The sequence below is a fragment of the Pelobates fuscus genome, chromosome 6 (assembly GCF_036172605.1).
Source record: "Pelobates fuscus isolate aPelFus1 chromosome 6, aPelFus1.pri, whole genome shotgun sequence".
Classification (NCBI taxonomy): Eukaryota; Metazoa; Chordata; class Amphibia; order Anura; family Pelobatidae; genus Pelobates; species Pelobates fuscus.
The window spans coordinates 53,064,459-53,070,458 of record NC_086322.1 but is presented as its reverse complement, the minus strand read 5'-3'; the positions used below and the strand labels follow the sequence as shown (position 1 = coordinate 53,070,458).

Genomic DNA, 6,000 nt, shown 5'->3' with positions numbered 1-6,000 from the left:
CGCCCCAGTTGATGACACTGTGTTTTCACATTTTTACTATAGCAGTAGATAATATTTGTGTGACATGAAAGTTAAACTCTCCGTCACCGGTCCGCCTCTTTTCCCGCCTTCTGCAGCCAGCCAATCAGCGCGCCCCATGGTCTGCCCCGAGCCGCTGGCGGCCAATCAATTCCCTTGATGTTGCTCGCCTGCAAGGCCGCGCCCGTGTTATCGCGGCGGAGTGCAGGGCCGGGAGTGGGCGTGGCTGCGGCTGAGTGACGGGCGGTGAGAGGCTGTGTTATTGGCTGTGTGAGCGGCGGGGGGCGCTGTGGAGCCGGCTGTCAGGCGGTCTGCGGCCTGTGTGAGAGGGGTGTGAGGTAACTCGGCCCAGTACTGTGCGCTAATCGCCGCCCTCGGGCCGGGTCCGGCCCCCTGTGTTGGAAGGGGAGGGGTGGGAGAGCTGTTCATGCGCAGAGGGAGGGGGTCCATACAATCCCAGTGGAGGGGGAAGGAGCGGACATATTACCGAGGAGAGGCCCAGGGAGGCTGCACTGCACACTGATACCCAGGGCGGGCTCTGCCTTCCTCCCCCGGAGCACACCGGGCCCTCAGCTCTCACCGAGACGGTAGGTGGCCCTGGCTGCATGGCCCCGGTACTGCATGGCATGGGGAGCCTGGCATGGGGGTCGGGGAGCCTGGCATGACTGTGCCCACCATGTCCTGGCTCTGTCACCCAGGGCTGGGGCTGCTCTGTGGCCTAGGGTGGCAGCTGTGGATCCTGACATGGGATGGCAGTTGGGTGGCACACAAGACTCTAGCATCTGCTGGGTGTTGCAGGGGGTACTCACATTGCTGGCATTGAGGGTGAAACCTGTTGGTTGGGGATGGGGACTGGTCCCTGGGTGCAGGCTGGGAAAGGGGGACTGGTCCCTGATTGCAGGTTGGGGATGGGGACTGGTCTCTGGGTGCAGGTTGGGGAAAGGGCAGGCTGGGGACTGGTCCCTGGCTGCAGGCTGGGGACTGGTCCCTGGCTGCAGGCTGGGGACTGGTCCCTGGCTGCAGGCTGGGGACTGGTCCCTGGCTGCAGGCTGGGGACTGGTCCCTGGCTGCAGGCTGGGGACTGGTCCCTGGCTGCAGGCTGGGGACTGGTCCCTGGCTGCAGGCTGGGGACTGGTCCCTGGCTGCAGGCTGGGGACTGGTCCCTGGCTGCAGGCTGGGGACTGGTCCCTGGCTGCAGGCTGGGGACTGGTCCCTGGCTGCAGGCTGGGGACTGGTCCCTGGCTGCAGGCTGGGGACTGGGGACAGAGTGCTGCTTAGTGATGTTACAGCAGGGATGGTCACACTGGACTGGCAGAGAGGGTAAACACATGTAATTCGGGGAAGAAGCTGACGAATTGCTTAGAGTTGCAGGTTACAGCGGATGCCTACTAATAGTGGATGACATATGGGTAATTGACTTCTGTAGGTTGTGTAGGGGGGTAGCTCAGTGGTTGTGACTGGTGTGTGTGGGGGGGGGGGGGCTCAGTGGTTGTGACTGGTGGGGGGGAGCTCAGTGGTTGTGACTGGTGGGGGGGAGCTCAGTTGATGTGGCTGGTGCACAGTGGTTGTGGCTGGTGCGCGGGGGAGGGGTTGCACAGTTGTTGTGGCTGGTGGGGGGGGGGCTCAGTGGTTGTGACTGGTGGGGGGGAGCTCAGTGGTTGTGACTGGTGGGGGGGAGCTCAGTGGTTGTGACTGGTGGGGGGGAGCTCAGTGGTTGTGACTGGTGGGGGGGAGCTCAGTGGTTGTGACGCGAGCTCAGTGGTTGTGACTGGTGGGGGGAGCTCAGTTGATGTGACTGGTGGGGGGGGAGCTCAGTTGATGTGGCTGGTGCACAGTGGTTGTGGCTGGTGCGCGGGGGAGGGGTTGCACAGTTGTTGTGGCTGGTGGGCGGGTGCAGGTGCACAGTGGTTTTGGCTGGTGCGCGGGGGAGGGGGTGCACAGTTGTTGTGGCTGGTGCTCCGGTGCGGGTGCACAGCGGTTGTGGCTGGTGCGGGGGGGGGGGGAAAGAGGGGGGGCTCAGTGGTGAGGAGGGGGCTACTGTCTGTCCTGGCGGTACATGTTGAGGTTTGTGACATGAGTTGCCTATTGCTGATTGGTGATTTTTACTTACTGATGGGTGTTTAAAATGCATCATTGGGAATGAGTTGGTGAGATGCCCATTGATGTACACTCTTCTAATTATGGGGGCTTACTGATATTGGTTAAGACTAGCATAGCAAAGCATTAATGTTAACTGACAGTATGTTGATATGTGATTGTTGTCTTGTGGAGTGAAAGTTGAGGGTTGGTACAGTCTACCATGTAGAGTCATGTCAATTACATAATTACAGGGTGTTTCACACTTGTATTGACTATTTTGTTATTCATTCTACACCATAGTGTAATTGGAGATGTATATTGGTGTTAAATTCTAGATAATTGTTGGCCCTGCACAGTGTGTTTAAGATGTCGGTTTTATTGACTGTATCTGATAGTAATGCAGAGGAAGCAAAATTTGCTGGGTGTGGAGAAAATAAAAATGGGGTGGTACAGGATGTACAATGGGCTGTAAATGATGCAATGGGGGTTTCAGTAAAATTTGTTTCACTATGGGTGGGTTTTACTATGCTTATAATCTGTGAGGCTGTGTGTTTTTATAATGTATTGACAAAAGAGACATATCCTTAGCTCTTGGTTATAAACATGTTGGTTACACATCGGATGGTTAGCAGGCCCATCTGAGGAATAGTGTGAAGCCTCATAATACACTTGTAGGGAAATATTCACTGCAGAGGAATGACAGGATGCTGGGTAACACATTTTCCGTACAAGCCAGTGACACTTGTGATGGTCAACTTTTGGTACACCGTCTGTTGTCAACTACTGTTCCTATGATGCTCAGATGGCTGCAGGACAGTCTTTTACAGTTTCATATTTTGCTAATGATGTGGCTGTATATTCTGCAAGCAGATAAATCCAATGCAATAATTGATGGATTGGGTGACCTGTTATTGGATTTAAATGTGTTTGTGTTGTATAAACAAGTGCCTTGCATATTGTTAACTGGCATTCAATGACAATATGTGTAAATAAATTCAGTAATGAGTAATCATCCAATACTTGTGGTAGCTAGGTCTGGGATGTTATTACTGTGCTAGCGGAGGTGTGGTGTAAGTACCCTTATGTTTTGGTTGTGGAGAAATACAGCATACCTTATGATGTAGCTGATGGGTTTTGGGTGTGTATAATTCCTCATCTTTGGTTTTTCAGTCATTTATTTATTATCTTGAAACTAGAAGAAAAAAAAATGTATCAAATCTGAAAGCAAGATTAGTATCAATAGTTTACATGTTATTTAAATGTACCCAGGATCCATGATCTCTACAACATTAGTTTTTACACTTTGTAGTTATATGTAATGATTATACTTGGAACGAGATGTGCTCTACATTGGGTGTTAAAGTGTGTGTGTGTGGGAGGTCTGTGTGTGGGTTGGTGTTTGATGTATTGTAAAGTAGCTGCTGCATAATTTGCATGTTTGGAATCATATGTGGAGGAATGCGATGGTTCTCTTTCATTAGGGTGTTCAGTTTACAACATGGGTATTACATTTGTAAAAATTTTTGGTTGTTTTTGTATTTAAAATTATTTGATTCCGACCTGTGTGCAGCCAAGCAGAGTATGTATTGCTGCTCTCAGGACCGTTATGCCCCAGAAAATGGCAGTTTTCACATTCAGCATATTGAAGAATATAAAATGGAAAAGGAGAATCTGAGTCTAAGCACATGCGTAAATCTATATAGTGGTGCCAGGTAGGATCATTTTTAAACAGTTTGATCTCTGATATTTTTTATCAGCACACAATAGTCATTTAGACTAGAGCAATCAGACAGTTGATCAGCTAGTGCAGTTTGTCCTACAGATCTTCTAAAGTGGAACCTATTTGTCTCTTGTGGTGTTTTTTTTGGGGGGGGGGGGAGGGGGAATTGTTTAGTTTACACACACACAAGGAAACAAACAATGGCTAAAAGTCATTTAACCCCTTCAGGACGGAGTCAATAGTGCACGTTCTGATCAAAACAAAACGTAAACAAAAACTGGAATTTGCGCTATATGTCTGTTCACCCGTAGTTCCCCTCTTTCATATTATATGCACCCACACTTATTATATATCATTTTGTTCAGGAGAAACAGGGCTTTAATTTACCATTAACTATTCATATATGGAATATAATTTATTATGAATAAAATAAAAAACTGTGAGAAATTTATTTATTTTTTAAAAATGTGTAGTTCCGCCTCACATTTTAGCTGTAAATGTCATAATACTGTTAGGTTTTACTGCAACAAAATGCACATATTTGGAATCAGCGATGTCTCACGAGTACAACAGTATCCCCCATTAACAGGTTTTATGTTGTTTTGGAAAGTTACAGGGTCAAATATAGAACGTTCCATTTTCAAATTGAAATTTGCCAGATTAGTAATGTTACCTTTGAGACGGTGTGGTAGCCCAGGAATGAGAATTACCCCCATAATGGCATACCATTTGAAAAAGTAGACAAGCCAAGGTATTGAAAGTGGGGTATGTTTAGTCTTTGTTAGTAGCCACTTAGTCACAAACACTGGCCAAAGTTAGCGTTCATATTTGTTTTTGTGTGAAAAAAGCAAAAAACGAATATTTGGCCAGTGTTTGTGACTAAGTGGCTACTAAGAAAGACTGGACATACCCCACTTGCAATACCTCGGGTTGTCTACTTTTGCAAATGGTATGCCATCATGGGGGTAATTCTCATTCCTGGGCTACCATACGCTCTCAAAGGCAACATAACCAATCTAGCAAATTTCAATGTGAAAAAAATGAAACGCAAGCCTTATATGTGACTCTCTAACTTTCCAAAACACCATAAAACCTGTACATGGGGGGTACTGTTATTCTCGGGAGACTTCACTAAACACAAATATTAGTGTTTTAAAACAGTAAAACATATTACAACAATAATATAGTCCATAAAAGTGCCGTTTGTTTGTAAAAAATGCAAAAAACTTCACTTTTACTTAAAATATCATCGTTGTAATACAATTTACCAGTTTGAAACACTAATATTTGAGTTCAGCGAAGTCTCCCGAGTAAAACAGTACCCCCTATGTACAGGTTTTATGGTGTCGTGGAGTATTACAGGGTCAAATATAGTGCTTGCAAATTAAATTCTCTGCACTTTCTCCCTGTGTTGTCAGGCATGTCAATCAAATTTTAATTAATCAAATCACATAATTATGTTAAAAGATTATTTAAATATACATGTAGAATTTTAATATATATACATATATATGTATTTAAATTCTACGTGTATACTAATGTAATCTTTTATGTAATTATATGTATTTATCTATATATATATATTTGCGGTTATTTGTATTTTATATATAGATAGATATATATAGAATGTCATTCTAAGTGTATTTTGTTACCAATATATATATATTAATAACAAAATACAGTTAGAATGAAATTACATATGAATATATAATTTATATTAAATTTTGTTTCAATATTTTATTTATTTATTTTATTATTTTATTTATTTATTATTTTAATTATACGTATATATATATATAATATATATATGTACATCTATTATATATATAATATATATACATATTATATATATGTAACATCATTCTAAGTGTATTTTAATGCTAATATATATACTTATATTAGTATTAAAATACACTTTGTATGACGTTACATATATATAATATGTATATATATTATATATATACATATTATATATATATAAAAATATTTTCAATTTATTTTTTAACATGTTTAATTTCTTTTTTTATACTTTCTTACCAGCAGGGGGACTGTCTGATATTTTAGACAGTCCCCCTGCAGGCAGATCCATAGCCAGCTATAGGGGGCCATGTGATCGCTCTTTGAGAGCGATCACATGGCCCTCGGGGGCCTCATTTGCCGTGGGAGGGCTGCCTGGGCTGTCA

General features: G+C 44.2%; 1 protein-coding gene across 17 annotated transcripts in view; it reads left to right on the top strand.

Moving 5' to 3' along the window:
- Positions 1-274: 274 nt before the first annotated feature.
- Positions 275-6,000, top strand: part of ADD1 (adducin 1) — a 65,819-nt gene continuing 60,093 nt past the window's right edge. For 7 of the 17 annotated variants that reach the window (XM_063457709.1, XM_063457719.1, XM_063457706.1 and 4 more), the window contains exons 1-2: positions 451-555; positions 586-605. The gene's annotated coding sequence lies outside the window, so the exon portion shown is untranslated. Of the gene's footprint in view, positions 357-448; positions 606-6,000 lie in introns of those variants that run through there. The other 10 variants (XM_063457708.1, XM_063457707.1, XM_063457703.1 and 7 more) reach the window with 5 other exon arrangements.